General features: G+C 45.9%; 1 protein-coding gene across 5 annotated transcripts in view; it reads left to right on the top strand.

Moving 5' to 3' along the window:
- Nucleotides 1-18504, top strand: part of atp11a (ATPase phospholipid transporting 11A) — a 249630-nt gene that overhangs the window by 119252 nt on the left and 111874 nt on the right. The gene's annotated exons all lie outside the window — the stretch shown is intronic.

The raw sequence follows: 18504 nt of genomic DNA, 5'->3' as shown, positions 1-18504 counted from the left end.
TATAAGGCACAGAAACTAGCCAAACAGGTTTTCTTAGGTTTAAAGGAAAAAGGTTGAACTTTATTAAACTTAAACTCTAATTCGGTTAACGCCTATGGATACGCAAAGCGCCCACGCTAGCATGCATACACAATACACACATGCAGATAGAAACAGAAAAAAGCAGAAGAAATAAAGTGGACAAGTTTGAGGCACTATCTGAAGATGGTTTTGGTTACTGTTCTTCGAACTCACTGTAAAGTCCTTGATTGTAGGTAGGTCTTGCCTTTCTTTGGGGCCTATTATTCTTCTTAAGCCTTGTTTGATGTAGGAGAATTTTCTCTTTTGTGGTTCATGTATCCTCAGTGGGTGCAGAGGCTTGTGAGAAAGAGATGGGAGTAGACAGGAGAAGTTTTCTCACTCCAGGAGCAAACCGTCTTTCCTGAGTTCAAAATCTCTGTGGCTGGTTCAAAAAACCCTGGACCAGCTAGTTAGTCAAATGACTACCTGGTTTAACCAGTCTTGGCTTTTGTGGATTGTATCACCTGAGCAATCTCTGGAATGCTCTGCCTTTCACCTTCAATGCCTGGTGATCAAAATCCATTGTGGGTTGAATGTGTCAGGGAATGGTCCTTTTGTCTCCACAAGCACTGTCTGTTAGTATGCAAATGTTTTTCAGCTAAGTGTCTGGCAGCCCTTGCAACAGGCTTTCTCTTCTGCCCAGCAAGTTTAAAATCAATGTTCATATGACAAAATTAATATGCCTCATTCTTGGCAGGTGGTGCCCTGCATGACAAGTAATTATTAATAAATTACACTATCTAAAACCTTATTAGTAACAGCCTTACCACTTACAAAGTAGCTATATGAGAGTTTTAAAAAAAAAGATTTTTTCCTCTGATTTTTAAGCTATTTCCAGGCAATAACGACAGTTACTTACCAACCAATCAGCTTACAGATTTCCTGTGATGCCACTGTTAGTTTTTCGTTTTCACTTTTCAACCCAGCTTATTCAGACACAGACTCCTGACTGATGCTCCGGTCTCCCAGGTAAGTGAGGGCCTCGAGCCCTGGTCTGGATTTCTCGCTACCTCTCCGGACCTGCCTCCTCTTAGGTCTGCTGACTGCTGCTCCAGTCTCCCAGGTAAATGAGGGCCTTGAGCCCCGGTCTGGATTTATAGCTCCCACTCTGGATCCACCTACTGCCAAGTCTGTCGACTGCTGCTCCAGTCTCCCAGTTAAATAGCAAGGAGTGAACGTTGAAGGTGGTGAATGAGGTGCCGATCAAGTGAGCTGCTTTGTCCTGGATGGTGTTGAGCTTCCTGAGTGTTTTTGGAGCTGCACTCAACCGGGCAAGTGGAGGGTATTCTATCACACTCCTGACTTGCGCCTTGTAGACGGTGGACATGCTTTGGGGCGTTAGGAGGTGAGTTACTTGCAGAATTCCCAACTTCGCACCTGCTCTTGTAGCTGCAGTATTTATGTGGCTGTTCCAGTTCAGTTTCTGGTCAATGGTAACTCCAGGATGTTGAGAGTGGGAGATTCAGCGATGGTAATGCCATTGAATGTTAAAGGGAGATGGTTATCTTCTCTCTTGTTGAAGATTGTCATTGCCCGGCACTTGTGTGGCGAGAATGTTACTGCCACTTTTCATCCCAAGGCTGAATGCTGATTAGCAATAATGGAAATTATGTTTAAAATGATGAGGTCTGGCTGCTTGATATACAAGGATACAAAGTGTTCAGAAAAGATAGGGAAGGAAAAAAGGGAGGTGGGGTGGCTGCACTGATTAGGAAAGACTTTGCAGTGTTGGAAAGGGAGGATGTCCTTGTGGAGACAAGGACAGAATCCATTTGGTTAGAGTTGCAAAGCAAAATGGGTATGATCACACTACTGGGGGTATTCTATAGATCTCTAAATAGAGAGAGAGGAGCAAATCTGCAGGAAAATCAGATGTGCAACAACTATAGAATGGTGATATTGGGGGACTTTAATTGCCCACATATAAATTGGGATAATGTGAGAAAAAGGGTAAGGAGTGGGAGGAATTTCTGAAATGTGTTCAGGAGAATTTCCTTGATCAGTATATTTTCAATCCAACTATGAAGGAGGCATTGCTGAATCTGTAGCTGTGGAATGAGGTGGGCCAAGTAGACCAAGTTTCTGTGATGGAGCATTTGGGTAAGAGTGATCATTGCGTCATAAGGTTTAGCTTAGTATTGGAGTAGAGCAAGGAACGATTTGAAGTAAAACTTCTAAATTGGAAGAGGGCTAACTTGAAACGATGAGAAGAGATCTAGCCAGCAAAATGGAACCAAGGATTGACTTGAATAATTGTAATCGAATAATGGGTTATCTTTAAGGAAAAGATATTTCAGGTATAGGCTAGGTACATTTCAACAAGAGCCAAAGGTAAGGGAACCAAAGACAGGGCTCCTTGGATGATGAGGGAGATGGAGAATATGATGAAACAAAAAAAAGGATGCATGATGCATGTCAAGTGAATTCTTCAAGCAAGAAACAGACCAAATGCAATAAATTGAGAGGGGAAGTGAAGAGGAAAATACGATTGGTAAAGAGAGAATATGAGAATAGAATGGCAGTTAACATAAAAGGGAGCCCAAAAATCATCCACTGGCATGTAAATATTAAATGGGTAGTAAGAACTAGGGTGGAGCCTATAAGTGACTTTCTTTCTCTCTCTCCTCTCTCCTTTTCTTCATGTTCCTTCTGGAAGCCTCTCTCTTTCTTCCTCTCCTGTCTCTCTCTCTTTTTCCTCTAATTCAAGTTTCCTCTGTTCCAGTTGTAGCTTTGCTAGCAACATCCTGTCGGGGTCTACTTCGAACACTGCTTCTGCTTCCTCAGTTTCAAGGGAAAAATGGTTGGCCACGAGTCTTAGGAGTTCAGACTTCCAAGCTTTGCCACGTACAGTGATCTCACACTGCTCAGCCATTTTCCTCATCTCCTCCATAGACAGTGCTTTTAACTTGTCCCAAGTTACTTCACCATGGCTTGGGGAGCTACTAGCTTCAGTTGCAGACATGTTCGTATTCAAGCACACACAACTACAAGAAAACCTGTATTGAAATCTTGCTCTTTTTTGATTGGGAACGATTTGGCTTCCCACTTCCAATTTCTATCATTTGTCTGTGGGTAAAATCCCGGACGGTAGCCCCCAAATTTCTGTTACGACCCACTGAGAAAAGGGTCTCGGGTTCCGTCTCAGCCTTCACCTGGTCTTACTGTAACAGGGTTTAATTTTTAAACAGTGTTTTTAGCTCCCCCTTAGTGAATCCTTGTTCACTGCTTTCCAATTATAAGGCAAAGAAACCAGCACAAACAGGTTTTCTTAGGTTTAAAGAAGAAAGGTGGAAATTTATTAAACTTGAACTCTAATTCGGTTAATGCCTACGGATACACGCCGCACCCACGCTAGCATGCATGCATGATACACACATACAGATGGGGACAGAAAAGAGCAGAAGAAATAAAGTGAAAAGTTTGAGGCAATCTCTGAAGAGGGTTTTTGTTGCAGATCTTCGAGCTCACGGTAGAGTCCTTGATTGTAGGTAGATCTTGCTTTTCGTTGAGGCTCAGTATTCTTCTTAAACCTTGTTTGCTATAGGAGACCTTTCTCTCTTGGGGTTCATGTGTCTTCGGTGGATTTGGAGTTCCATGAGAAAAAGATGAGAGCAGACAGGAGAGGCTATGGCGAGCCAGCCAGGAGAGGTCTTTTCAGTCCAGGAGCAAACAGACTGAGTTCAAACTGTTTGTACAATTCAGAAAAACCAGGTTGCCAAGCAGGCTAGTCATGTGACCAGCTGGACTGACCACGTCTGTTTGTGGATTTTCTGGTCTTAGCCGACCCTGGAATGTCTCTTCTTAAACACAATACCTGGTGCTCAAAGTCCATTGTGGGTTAAATTGGATAAGAGAAGTAACCCCTTTGTCTCCACAAGCACTGTTTGTTAATATGCAAATGTCTTTCCAGCCAAGGGGCTGGTGATTTTTTAAAAGTGATTCCTGACAATGCAGCGGCACGCTGCCATCATCGGAGTGCGCCAAGCTGCGCACATGTACAGTTGCATCTTGCCAGGACTTAGTGGCTCATGTGCGGGATGATGTCATCACAGCGCTAACGTCATTGCGTATCCGTGCCAGGTCCATCTTCGCGCATGCACAGTAAAGCGTCATCGGATATTCAGCTCCTCAATCGGCTGGAGGAAGCGGCTGAATGGGAGACTTTGAGGATGGAGCTCTTCCCCCCTTGCCCCTGGCCTCGATGCTTCCTCCCCTCAGCTCGCTCCAGACCTCACTGCTCCCCTCCACTCCCCTGGCCGATTGTTCCCCGCTTCGCGCCACCCCACTCTCCAGCCTCTCGCTCCCCACACCGCCCCCATCCCCACCAAGCCACTGGCTCTAGGCCGCGCCACTTCCCTTCTCTCGGCAGCTCGCTCCTTCGTCGCCTCGTCACCCCTTGCTTCTTCGGGCGGCGCATGGAGACTGATGAAACGTGTGAGCGAGAAGAGGGAAGCAGCATGGCCCAGTGCTCACGGCTAGGGGGGAGCAAGCAGCCGACCAGAGAGTGGGGTGGCGCAAGCGGGGAACAATCGGCCAGGGAAGTTGGGGCGGAGCAGCAAGGTCTGGAGCGAGCGGCTGGTGGGGTGGGGAAGTGTGGGGCGGGGAGGAGAGGGGGAAGTGTGGGGCGGGGAGGAGGGGGAGAAAGAGGGTTGCCGAGGGGGGGGGAGTGGCCAGTGGGGCGGGAGCTAGTAGCTGCGTTTGGGTGAAATTAGTTCTGGTCAGTCATATAAACCAATCACAATAACGAATTGGCAGCACATTTTATACTCTGCCCGACTTTCTTTTCCATCTATCGGGATGCCAATTCACTATCTTCCAATGGAAATTCAATCATAAAATTCCTTTTGTATTGAATAGGATTACTGGAATATTTAATGGATCTGAGGATTACAGTTAGTATCCTATAACTACATAGCATATTACTGGGCTTCCATCCAACTTAATGTAAGGTTATTTTTTTTTTATTCGTTCATGGGATGTGGGTGTCGCTGGCCAGGCCAGCATTTATTGCCTATCCCTAATTGTCCTTGAGAAGATAGTGGTGAGCTGCCTTCTTGAACCACTGCAGTCCATGTGAGGTAGGTACACCCACAGTGCTTTTAGGAAGGGAGTTCCAGGATTTTGACCCAGCGACAGTGAAGGAATGGCGATATAGTTCCAAGTCAGGATGGTGTGTGACCTGGAGGGGAACTTGCATGTGGTGGTGTTCCCATGCATTTGCTGCTCTTGTCCTTCGAGGTGGTAGAGGTTGCGGGTTTGGAAGGTGCTGTCGAAGGAGTCTTGGTGGGTTGCTGCGGTGCATCTTGTAGATGGTACACACTGCTGCCACTGTGCGTCGGTGGTGGAGGGAGTGAATATTTGTGGATGGTGTGCCAATCAAGCGGGCTGCTGTGTCCTGGATGGTGTCGAGCTGCTTGAGTGTTATTGGAGCTGCACCCATCCAGGCAAGTGGAGAGTATTCCATCACACTCCTGACTTGTGCCTTGTAGATGGTGGACAGGCACTGGGGAGTCAGGAGGTGAGTTACTCGCCGCAGGATTCCTAGCCTCTGACCTGCTCTTGTAGCCACGGTATTTATATGGCTACTCCAGTTCAGTTTCTGGTCAATGATAGCCCCTAGGATGTTGATAGTGGGGGATTCAGCGATGGTAATGCAATTGAATGCCAAGGGGAGATAGTTAGATTCTCTCTTGTTGGAGATGGTCATTGCCTGGCACTTGTGTGGCACAAATGTTACTTACCACTTATCAGTCCAAGCCTGGATATTGTCCCGGTCTTGCTGCATTTCTACACGGACTGCTTCAGTATTTCAGGAGTCACGAATGGTGCTGAACATTGTGCAATCAGCAGCGAACATCCCCACTTCTGACCTTATGATTGAAGGAAGGTCATTGTTGAAGCAGCTGAAGATGGTTGGGCCTAGGACACTACCCTGAGGAATTCCTGCAGTGATGTCCTGGAGCTGAGATGATTGACCTCCAACAACCACAGCCATCTTCCTTTCCGCTAGGTATGACTTTAACCAGCAGAGAGTTTTCCCCCTGATTCCCATTCACTCCAGTTTTGCTCGGGCTCCTTGATGCCATACTCGGTCAAATGCTGCCTTGATGTCAAGGGCAGTCACTGTCACCTCAGCTCTTGAGTCCATGTTTGAACCAAGGCTGTAATGATGTCAGGTGCTGAGTGGCCCTGTTGGAACCCAAACTGGGTATCACTGAGCAGTTTGCTAGAACGATCTTGCCATGAGCATTTCCTGTGATAAATTGAGCAGCGCCATCTTTAATCCTAGCAGTTGCCTGACTTCCAGCTGAAGAGCTTGCATTTGTGCATGTGCAATCATTGCGCCACCTAGTGGTTGCTTTGTCAGCAAACACAGCCTTTTTTTAAACAAGTCCTTGCTTCACTTCAGCAACAGTTTTCAAATCAATGTTCATATGACAAAATTAATGTGCCTCATTCTTAGCAGGTGGGGATCTGTGTGACACTTATTCAATAAAGGGTGTAAGGACATTCCTAGTAACTATGGGCTGGTCAGTTCAACATTAGTGGTGGGTAAGGTTTTCGAAGCAATGCTGCTGCTTGTAGCTACTCCTACCAGGAGATCGGCTGTCATTGGTACGTCACGCTCGTCTATCTCGCACCATCCTCACACATCCATTGTAACTCATCTGCAACCGCTCTGTGACATCCATCATCCAACTGCGCCTTGGTCAACCCCTCTTTCTGCTGCCCTCCACTTTGCCCTCTAGAAGAGATCTCCATAGCTTTTCCGCTCTGATCATATGGTCAAAATAGTGCCATTTTTTTTTTGGGTGTCACATTTTAGAGTTCTCTTTGCTCAAGCACTCTTCATTTGTCTTATGGTCTGTATAAGAAATTTTAAGCATACTTTTTAGTATCCACAATTCAAAGGCCTCTATTTTCCTCCACAGCTCTACTTATTGTCAAGGTTTCTGAGGCATACAGGAAAATGGATAGAATGTAGCATCTTCTGAGTTTTCTTCCTTGTTTAAAAACTTCAGCTTTCTTGTTAACACGTCCTTCATCCTCACGGAAGTACTTCTAGCTATCTCTATCCTTCTTCTGACTTCGGCATCACGCCTACCACCTTCTGTTATCTTTTGTCCTAAATCGGCAGACCTATCTACTTGTTCCAGTGTGACACCATCTACTTCAATCTGCACTCTGATTTCTTCTAATGTATTCCTTCTAACTACTATTGTTTTTGTCGTTTGTACTCAATCCATATTCTAAACTTCCAGAATTTACTTGATCTGCAATATTTTGTAGGCCTCTTCTGATTAAAGGCCTGCTACCCGACCCGAACCCGATGGGACCCGACAACATGTGTTGGGTTCGAGTCGGGTCAGTTTGCACTTCCGGGTCCGACATTCGGGGTCGGTCGGACACGTTCTATCACAGGTAAGTGGCTCCATTTTTTGACTAGAAAGATGATTTCGTTAGTTATTTTAAGCTTATGAAGATCAGCAACAAAGTGAAAAACGGAAGGTAAGTTAACGGATGGTCGGGTCGGGCATGGGAAAAAATGGAAGGACTCGGGCCAGGTCGGGCACAGGTCGGATGTGGTTCTGTCGGGTCGGGCTTTTATTTTTGCAGACCCGAGCAGGCCTTTACTTCTCATTCTGCAAGCAGCGCTGTGTTCTGTTCTTGCCTCCAATTTCTACAGCTGGCAGTATATCTAATTTTCTGAATATTTGTTCTGTGTACAGATTGAAAAATTTTGGTCATACTCCTGTTTTCACTTGAAACATGCTTGATTGTCCATTTTCTAGCCTGGTGCTCTCAATTTGGTCCCAGTAGAAGCTCTGGATTATTTCACATTTTTACTGTCAACGTCACATTCCAGCAACATGTCTATTAGCTTTTGGTAATAAACATGATCGAACACTTTTTCAAAGGTGTTTATCAAAGATTGTTCTTGGGTTAAACTTAGGAACTTAGAAACAAAAATCAGGGAAAAAATCAACAGGCAGTTGGAGAAGTTTGAATTAATTAGGGAGAGCCAGCACGGATTTGTTGAAGGCATATTGTGCTTGACTAATCTAATTGAATGTTTTGATGAAGTAACAAAAGGTTGATGAAGGGAAGGAAATGAATGTTGTTTATATAGATTTTAAAAAAGTGTTTTACAAAGTACCACATAAAAGGCTGGTTTACAAAATTGAGGCTCATGGAACAGGAGGGTCAGTGTCAGCTTGGATAAAAAATTGGCTTAAGGACAGAAAACAGCAAATCGTAACTGACTGTTTTTCATACTGTAGGATGGTAGACAGTCGTGTTCCCCATGGGCTAGTGCTAGGACCAGTGCTTTTTTGACATACATAAAATGACTTGGATATTGGAATAGAGAGTAAAATTTCAAAATTTACCGATGGTATCAAACTTGGAGGTGTGGCAGACAGTGAGGATGATACCACTTGACTGCAGCAGGATATAGATAGGCTAGCAGAATAGGCAGAGAAGTGACAGATGGCATTTAATAGAGAGAAAGGTGAGATGATGCATTTTGGCAGAAAGGATGGGGTGAGACAATCGAGACTTAATGGCACGGTTCAAAAGCGTATGCAGGAACAGAGGGACCTGGGGGTTCATGTGCATAGACCTTTGAAGGTAGCAGGAAATATTGAGAGAGTGGTTAGCAAAGCATTAGTGATCTTGAGCTTTATAAACAGAGGTATTGAGTATAAAATCAAGGAAGTTATGCTGAACCTTTATAAAACTCTGGCTAGGCCCAAACTAGAGTATTGCGTCCAGTTCTGATCACCACACTTTAGGAAGGATGTGCGGGTCCTTGAGTGGGTGCAGAGGAGATTTATCAGAATGGTTCCGGGGGTGGAGGATTTTAGCTCCAAGGTTCGGTTGGAGAAGCTGGGGTTGTTCTCCTTGGAGCAAAGGAGATTGAGGGAAGATTTGAAAGAGGTGGACAAGATTATGACTGGTTAAGATAAGGTAGACAAAGAAAAACTGTTCCCATTAGCTGATGGTACAAGAACTAGGGCACACAGATTTAAGGTTTTGGGCAAGAGATGCAGGGGGAATGTGAGGAAGAATATTTTTACACAGCCAGTAGTCATGACCGGGAACTCGCTGCCTTCGAAGGTGGTGGAAGCGAAGACCATGAGTGATTTCAAATGGAAATTGGATGGGCACTTGAGGGAAATAAACACAAATGCAGGGCTACAGGGATAGAGCGGGGGAATGGGACTGATTGGTTTGCTCCAGAGAGCCAGCATGGATTTGATGGTCCAGATGGTCTCCATGTGTGCTCTAATGACTCTGAGTCAGGCAATGTTATGGAGGTTGAAGTAAGTGGTTTTAGCAATGATGCAGATATATGGTTGGACCTCATCTGCAGTCAATTATGACACCAAGAATGTGAACAGGAGAGGGATGGAGTCGGTCGCTATGGAACCGAGTTTGCGGCAAGGACTAAAGATACTTAGATATATTTATCTATTATGTTCATGGCAGAAATGGGAGAGCTGTTGCCATGGAGCCATTATTAACCCCCAACCCATTTAGCTGCATAGCTAAATGAACCCAAACAACAGTGGTACAGCCTGGTTAGATGCCCGTTTCCTTTGACATCTGAGCAGAAACAGTGAAACTTGAATTAGCTTTTCCAGTAACAGACCAGGGATAGAAGGAGCTGCATTGTAAACAACTTCAACCGACAAAAATTAGCCAAACAGGATATGACTGCATTAGATTTGCTTCCCAGTCAAGATGCACGTGTGTGATTTAATGACTCAGAAACCAATTCATCCTTAGCAATGCAGTTAGCCGTGCTAATTTAATTTGTCAATAAGGTACAGCACTCCCAGTCAGTTTACACTATACCAACCAGCTGTTGAACTAAAACAAAGAAACTGTTAGCAATGAAACTTTAAACACCTCAGTATCACAGCCAAGTCATAAGTTCATACAGATAGACAAAATGAAAAGTTCCTTGTGGATTAAAACTATTCTGATCTGGAATGTGATGTCTCAAAGAGCAGTGGAAACAAATTCAATAGTAATTTTCAAAAGGGAATTGGATAAATACTTGAAAAAGAGAGGTTTATAGGGTTATGGGGAAAGGGTAAGAGAGTAGTTCAAATTGAATAGCTCTTTTAAAGAACTGGCACAGGCACAATAGGCTGAAGACAGTATACCACATGAGGTGGCTCAATCATCGATCATGGGCTCCTTGGTCATGTCCAGAAAGGTTTCCAAATGGGTTGGGGGTTAATAATGGCTCCATGGCAACAGCTCTCCCATTTCTGCCATGAACATAATAGATAAATATATATAAGTATCTTTAGTCCTTGCCGCAAACTCAGTTCCACAGCTAGTGAAGTAAATGAGGAGGACATAGTAAATAAGGCCAGTAGGACTAAGAGGAAGAGCAGGCAGGGAGATGTTGCTGAGCACAGCGGGACTGGTGGTCTGAAGTGCATTTGTTTCAATGCGAGAAGTATAACAGGTAAGGCAGATGAACTTAGAGCTTGGATTAGTGCTTGGAAATATGATGTTGTTGCTATTACAGAGACTTGGTTGAGGGAAGGGCAGGATTGGCAGCTAAATGTTCCAGGATTTAGAAGCTTCAGGCAGGATAGAGGGGGATGTAAAAGGGGTGGGGGAGTTGCATTACTGGTTCAGGAGAATATCACAGCTGTACTGCGGGAGGACACCTCAGAGAGGTCATGCAGCGAGGCAATATGGGTGGAGCTCAGGAATAGGAAGGGTGCAGTCACGATGTTGGGGGTTTACTACAGGCCTCCCAACAGTCAGCGGGAGGTAGAGGAGCAGATATGTAGACAGATTTTGGAAAGATGTAAAGGTAACAGAGTTGTAGTGGTGGGTGATTTTAACTTCCCCAATATTGACTGGGACTCACTTAGTGCTAGGGGCTTGGATGGGGCAGAATTTGTGAGGAGCATCCAGGAGGCCTTCTTGAAACAGTATGTAGATAGTCCAACTAGGGATGGGGCCATTCTGGACCTGGTATTGGGGAATGAGCCCAGCCAGGTGGTCGAAGTTTCAGTGGGGGAGCATTTCGGGAACAGTGACCATAATTCCATAAGTTTTAAGGTACTTGTGGATAAGGATAAGAGTAGTCCTCGGGTGAAGGTGCTGAATTGGGGGAAGGCTAATTATAACAATATTAGGCAGGAACTGAAGAATTTAGATTGGGGGCGGCTGTTTGAGGGTAAATCAACATCTGACATGTGGGAGTCTTTCAAACGTCAGCTGATTAGAATCCAAGACCAGCATGTTCCTGTGAGGAAGAAAGACAAGTTTGGCAAGTTTCGGGAAGCTTGGATAACACGGGATATTGTGAGCCTAGTCAAAAAGAAAAAGGAAGCATTTGGAAGGGCTGGAAGGCTAGGAACAGACGAAGCACTTGAGGAATATAAAGACAGTAGGAAGGAACTTAAGCAAGGAGTTAGGAGGGCTAAAAGGGGTCATGAAAAGTCATTGGCAAACAGGATTAAGGAAAATCCCAAGGCTTTTTATACATATATAAAGAGCAAGAGGGTAACCAGGGAAAGGGTTGGCCCACTCAAGGACAGAGATGGGAATCTACACGTGGAGCCAGAGGAAATGGGTGAGGTGCTAAATGAGTACTTTGCATCAGTATTCACCAAAGAGAAGGACTTGGTGGATGATGAGCCGAGGGAAGGGAGTGTAGATAGTCTCAGTCATCTCATTATCAAAAAGGAGGAGGTGTTGGGTGTGTTGCAAAGCATTAAGGTAGATAAGTCTCCAGGGCCTGATGGGATCTACCCTAGAATACTGAGGGAGGCAAGGGAAGAAATTACTGGGGCCTTGACAGAAATCTTTGCATCCTCATTAACTACAGGTGAGGTCCCAGAGGACTGGAGAATAGCCAATGTTGTTCCTTTGTTTAAGAAGGGTGGCAAGGATAATCCAGGAAATTATAGGCCGGTGAGCCTTACGTCAGTCTTAGGGAAACTATTAGGATTCTTCAGGACGGGATTTGCTCCCATTTGGAAACAAACAAACTTATTAGCGAGAGACAGCATGGTTTTGTGAAGGGGAGGTCGTGTCTTACTAATTTGATTGAGTTTTTTGAGGAAGTGACGAAGATGATGTTGTCTATATGGACTTTAGCAAAGCCTTTGACAAGGTCCCGCATGGCAAACTGGTGCAAAAGGTGAAGTCACACAGGATCAGAGGTGAGCTGGCAAGAAGGATACAGAACTGGCTCAGTCACAGAAGACAGAGGGTATCAGTGGAAGGGTGTTTTTCTGAATGAAGGGATGTGACTAGTGTTGTTCTGCAGGGATCAGTGCTGGGACCTTTGCTGTTTGTAGTATATATAAATGATTTGGAGGAAAATGTAGCTGGTCTGATTAGTAAGTTTGCGGACGACACAAAGGTTGGTGGAGTTGCGGATAATGATGAGGATTGTCAGAGGATACAGCAGGATAATGATCGGTTGGAGACTTGGGTGGAGAAATGGCAGATGGAGTTTAATCCGGACAAATGTGAGGTAATGCATTTTGGAAGGTCTAATGCAGGTGGGAGGTATACAGTAAATGGCAGAACCCTTAAGAGTATTGACAGGCAGAGAGATCTGGGCGTACAGGTCCACGGGTCACTGAAAGTGGCAACGCAGGTGGATAAGGTAGTCAAGAAGGCATACGGCATGCTTGCCTTCATCGGTCGGGGCATAGAGTATAAAAATTGGCAAGTCATGTTGCAGCTGTACAGAACCTTAGTTAGGCCACACTTAGAATATTGCGTGCAATTCTGGTCACCACACTACCAGAAGGACGTGGAGGCTTTGGAGAGGGTACAGAAGAGGTTTACCAGGATGTTGCCTGGTCTGGAGGGCATTAGCTATGAGGAGAGGTTGGAAAAACTCGTATTGTTTTCACTGGAACGACGGAGGTGGAGGGGCGACATGATAGAGGTTTACAAAGTTATGAGCGGCATGGACAGAGTCGATAGTCAGAAGCTTTTTCCCAGGGTGGAAGAGTCAGTTACTAGGGGACATAGGTTTAGGGTGCGAGGGACAAAGTTTAGAGGGGATGTGCGAGGCAAGTTCTTTACACAGAGGGTGGCGAGTGCCTGGAACTTGCTGCCAGGGGAGGTGGTGGAAACAGATACGATAGCGACGTCTAAGAGACATCTTGACAAATATATGAATAGGAAGGGAATAGAGGGATATGGGCCCCGGAAGTGCAGAAAGTGTTAGTTTCGGCAGGCATCAAGATCGGCGCAGGCTTGGAGGGCCGAATGGCCTGTTCCTGTGCTGTACTGTTCTTTGTTCTTTGAAACATTAGCCCGTGAGGGCCGGTGCCTGGGAGTGGCTAGGAGGGTTGATGCCCATGTGTGTGGGTAATTAACAGGTCATAAGAAACTTCCCCATCACAGACCAGCTTGCTGATAGGATTTGGTAGATTTTGAGGTTTTCCTAAGTAGAGCCTTGTTAGTTGGTGGTGTAGTGAGAGCTGGAAAGCATAGGTCGTGCCGGATCAGGGAGTGCAGTACGGTGCGGTTTGGCTCAGGTCAGGTCTATGCATGTTGGATGCAGCCTCAACATTCCCAATCCCGACACCCCCAATTTTCCATTTATTAATTTTAATGTTCGGCAAATTAGGAAGTGTTATTTTTGCATTCAACGTCCTTGTTTTATTAACTTATTCTCTCTCTTCCCACCTCCATTTAATAGGGTTGCTTTCTGCTTCCAAAGCAAAGCTTGTAACTGCACCAGTGATTTCATACTTGAGGCAATGGTGCCTCAATGGACAAGTAAATTCCCCCCAAAGATCCCATCCCTCACTTTGGGTGATGATCTGTTCATTCGTTGAAGTTACGGTAACTGGTTCTTACAGCAGCTACCTGTCCTAGGCCCAGCCATCTTCATCAATGACCTTCCTTCAATCATATGTTCATAAGTGGTGATGTTCGCTGATGATTGCACAATGATCAGCACCATTCGCAAATCCTCAAATTCTGAATCAGTACGTGTAGAAATGCAGCAAGACCTGGACAATATCCAGGCTTGGGCTGATAAGTGGCAAGTAACATTCGCGCCAAGCACGTGCCAGGCAATGATCATCTCCAACAAGAGAGAATCTAACCATCTCCCCTTGACATTCAATGGCATTACAATCGCTGAATCCCCCACTATCAACATCCTGGGGGCTGCCATTGACCAGAAACTGAGCTTGGGTAGCCATATAAATATCGTGGCTACAAGAGCAGGTCAGAGGCTAGGATTCCTATGGCGAGTAACCTACTTCCTGACTCCCCAAAGTCTATCCACCATCTACAAGGCACAAGTCAGGAGTGTGATGGAATACTCTCCACTTGCCTGGATGGGTGCAGCTCCAACAACACTCGAAGCTCGACACCATCCAGGACAAAGCAGCCTGCTTGATTGGCACCCCATCCACAAACTTTCACTCCCTCCACCACCGACGCACAGTGGCAGCAGTGTGTATCATCTACAAGATGCACTGCAGCAATGCACCAAGGCTCCTTAGACAGCACCTTTTGAAACCCGCAACTTCTACCAACTAGAAGAACAAGGGCAGCAAATGCATGGGAACACCACCACATGCAAGTTCCCCTCCAAGTCACACACCATCCTGACTTGGAACTATATCACCGTTCCTTCACTGTCGCTGGGTCAAAATCCTGGAACTCCCTTCCTAACAGCACTGTGGGTGTACCTACCTCACATGGACCGCATCGGTTCAAGAAGGCAGCTCAGCACCACCTTCTCAAGGGCAATTAGGGATGGGCAATAAATGTTTGCCTAGCCAGTGACACCACATCCCATGAATGAATAAAAAAAACCCTTGTCTGTCATTTGTCAGTTTTATGGGCTCCCGAAACATTGGCCAGAACTTTGATAGGTCCTAGAATAAATTGCTGCTTTCAGTTTTTTGAGCATTCTTGATTGACCATGGCACAGGTTTAGGTTGCAGAGTCACTTTGATTGGATGTGCAAATAGAGCTTGAAACAAAGAACATCAAATGTGAATGGTGGGACCATAAATGAGGGAGCGATATGCAAAGAAAGGAGGGGCATGTTGGGAAGGGAATAGGTGGAAAGTAGGTCTGGCTGAGATAGCTCAACACAAGCCATTACTGCTGCATTCATACAATTCATAGTGGCATACTTAACACAAGCTTTTTTTTAATACATTCATTGGATGTGGGCATTGCTGGCTAGGCCAGCATTTATTGCCTATCCCTAGTTGCCCATGGGAAGTTGGTGGTGATGGGTTGGTATTTGGCTGGGTTGGACTTGTCCTGCTTTTTGTGTACAGGAATACCTGGGCAATTTTCCACATTTCTGGGTAGATGCCAGTGTTGTAGTTGTACTGGAACAGCTTGGCGAGGGGCACGACAAGTTCTGGAGCACAGGTCCAGATTGCTGGAATGTTGTCAGGGCCCATCGCCTTTGCAGTATCCAGTGCCTTCAGTCGTTTCTTGATATCACGCAGAGTGAATCGACTCGGCTCAACTCTGGCATCTGTAATGCTGGGGACATCAGGAGGAGGCTGAGATGGATCATCAACTCGGCACTTCTGGCTGAAGATTGTTGCAAATGCTGCAGCCTTATCTTTTACACTGATGTGCTGGGCTCCCCCCATCATTGAGGATGGGGGTATATGTGGAGCTACCTCCTCCAGTTGCTTCTAATTTCCACCCTTCTCTCACCTTTACATGGTCCATCTCCGACACTTCCCTTCCCTCCCTCGACTTCTCTATCTCCATGTCCGGTGATAGGCTGTCTACTAATATCCATTATAAACCCACTGACTCCCACAGCTACCTCGACTACACTTCACATCCTGCCTCCTATAAGGACTCCATTCCATTCTCCCAGTTTCTCCGTCTCCGACGCATCTGCTCTGATGATGCAGCCTTCCATGGTAGCGCTTTTGATATGTCTTCCTTTTTCCTCAACCGAGGATTCCCCCCACTGTGGTTGACTGGGCCCTCAACTGTGTCTGGCCCATTTCCCGCACCTCTACCCTCACCCTTTCCCCTCCCTCCCAGAACCGCGACAGGGTTCCCCTTGTCCTCACTTTCCACCCCATCAGCCTCCATATCCAAAGGATCATCCTCCGCCATTTCCGCCACCTCCAGCGTGATGCCACTACCAAACGCATCTTCCCCTCCCTTCCCCTGTCAGCATTCCGAAGGGATCGTTCCCTCTGTGACACCCTGGTCCACTCCTCCATTACCCCCACCACCTCGTCCCCTTCTCATGGCACCTTCCCCTGCAATCGCAGGAGGTGTAATACCTGCCCATTTACCTCCTACCTCTTCTCTCCTCACTATCCCGGCACAGTGGCGCAGTGGTAAGCACCGCAGCCTCACAGCTCCAGCGACCCGGGTTCAATTCTGGGTACTGCCTGTGTGGAGTTTGCAAGTTCTCCCTGTGACCGCATGGGTTTTCGCTGGGTGCTGCGGTTTCCTCCCACCGCCAAAGACTTGTAGGTTGATGGGTAAATTGGCCATTATAAATTGTCCGAAGAAGGGTCACTGACCCGAAACGTTAACTCTGCTTCTCTTTCCACAGATGCTGCCAGACCTGCTGAGTGAATCCAGCATTTCTTGTTTTTGTTTCAGATTTCCAGCATCCGCAGTATTTTGCTTTTAATAAATTGTCCCTAGTTTAGGTAGGTGGAAGGGGAATTGAGGGAAGGTGGGGATGTGGTAGAAATTTGGGATTAATGTAGGATTAGTATAAATGGGTGGTTGATGGTCGGCACAGACTCGGTGGGCCGAAGGGCCTGTTTCAGTGCTGTATCTCTAAATAAATAAATATATCCCAGGCCCCAAACACTCTTTTCAGGTGAAGCAGCGATTTACTTGTACTTCTTTCAATGTAGTATACTGTATTCGCTGCTCACAATGTGGTCTCCTCTACATTGGGGAGACCAAATGCAGACTGGGTGACCGCTTTGCGGAATGCCTCCGCTCAGTCCACAATCAGGACCCCGAGCTTCTGGTTGCTTGCCATTTCAACACTCCCCCCTGCTCTCATGCTTACATCTCTGTCCTGGGATTGCTGCAGTGTTCCAGTGAACATCAACGCAAGCTTGAGGAACAGCATCTCATTTACCGATTCGGCACGCTACAGCCTGCCAGACTGAGCTTTGAGTTCAGTAATTTCAGAGCATGACGCGCCCCCCATTTGACTTTTATTTTTAGTTATTTTTTTCTTTTTCCCTCTTTAAAATATTTTTTTTGTGTTTATTATATTTTATTTCGTCTTAGTTTGTTCAGTTTGCTTACCCACTGTTTTTTTTTCATGTTTGTACTTGCGACTGTTCAATTTTCAGTCCATTAACACCCTATCTGTACTAATGCTTTGTCTTTCAACACACCATTAACATATTGTTTGCCTTTGCTCCACGACCTTCTGGTCAGCTATTCTGTGACCTTGTCCTATTTACACCTTCTCCTTTGTTATCTCTTGCCCCACCCCCGCTTTACTTGCTTATAACCTTTTACATTTCTAATATTTGCTAGTTCTGAAGAAGGGTCACTGGCCTGAAACGTTAACTGTGCTTCTTTCTCTACAGATGCTGCCAGACCTGAGTATTTCCAGCATTTCTTGTTTTTATTTCAGATTTCCAGCATCCGTAGTATTTTACTTTTACTTTATTCCTCCAGTTAGTTGTTTAATTGTCCACCACCATTCACGGCTGGATTTGGCAGGACTGCAGAGCTTAGATCTGATCCGGTGGTTATGGGATTGCTTAGCTCTGTCTATCGCATGCTGCCTATGAAGTTTGGCATGCAAGTAGTCATGTGTTGTAGCTTCATTCATTTTGAGGTGTGCCTGGTGCTTCTCCTGGCATGCCCTCCTGCATTGAACTAGGGTTGGTCTCCTGGCTTGATGGTAATGGTAGAGTGGGGGATATGCCGGGCCATGAGGTTACAGATTGTGGTTAAGTATAATTCTGCTGCTGATGGCCCAAAACGCCTCATGGATGCCCAGTTTTGCATTGCTAGACCTGTTTGAAATATATCCCATTTAGCACGTTGATAGTGCCACACAACACGATGGAGGGTATCCTCAATGTGAAGGTGGGACTTTGTCTCCACAACAACTGTGCGGCGGTCACTCCTACCCATACTGTCATGGACAGATGCATCTGCGGCAGGCAGATTGGTGAGGACGTGGTGAAGTATGTTTTTCCATTTTGTTGGTTCCCTCACCACCTGCTGCAGACCCAGTCTAGCAGATATGTCCTTTAGGACTCGGCCAGCTCAGTCAGCAGTGGTGCTACCGAACCACTCTTGGTGATGGATGTTGAAAGCCCCCACCCAGAGTACATTCTGTGCCCTTGCCGCCCTCAGTGCTTCCTCCAAGTGGTGTTCAACATGGAGGAGTAGTGACTCATCAGTTGAGGGATGGCGGTATGTGGTAATCAGCAG

Source organism: Heterodontus francisci, chromosome 6, assembly GCF_036365525.1.
Source record: "Heterodontus francisci isolate sHetFra1 chromosome 6, sHetFra1.hap1, whole genome shotgun sequence".
NCBI lineage: Eukaryota > Metazoa > Chordata > Chondrichthyes > Heterodontiformes > Heterodontidae > Heterodontus > Heterodontus francisci.
The sequence above is the reverse complement of the archived record's forward strand: the minus strand, read 5'-3'. Positions and strand labels throughout refer to the sequence as shown.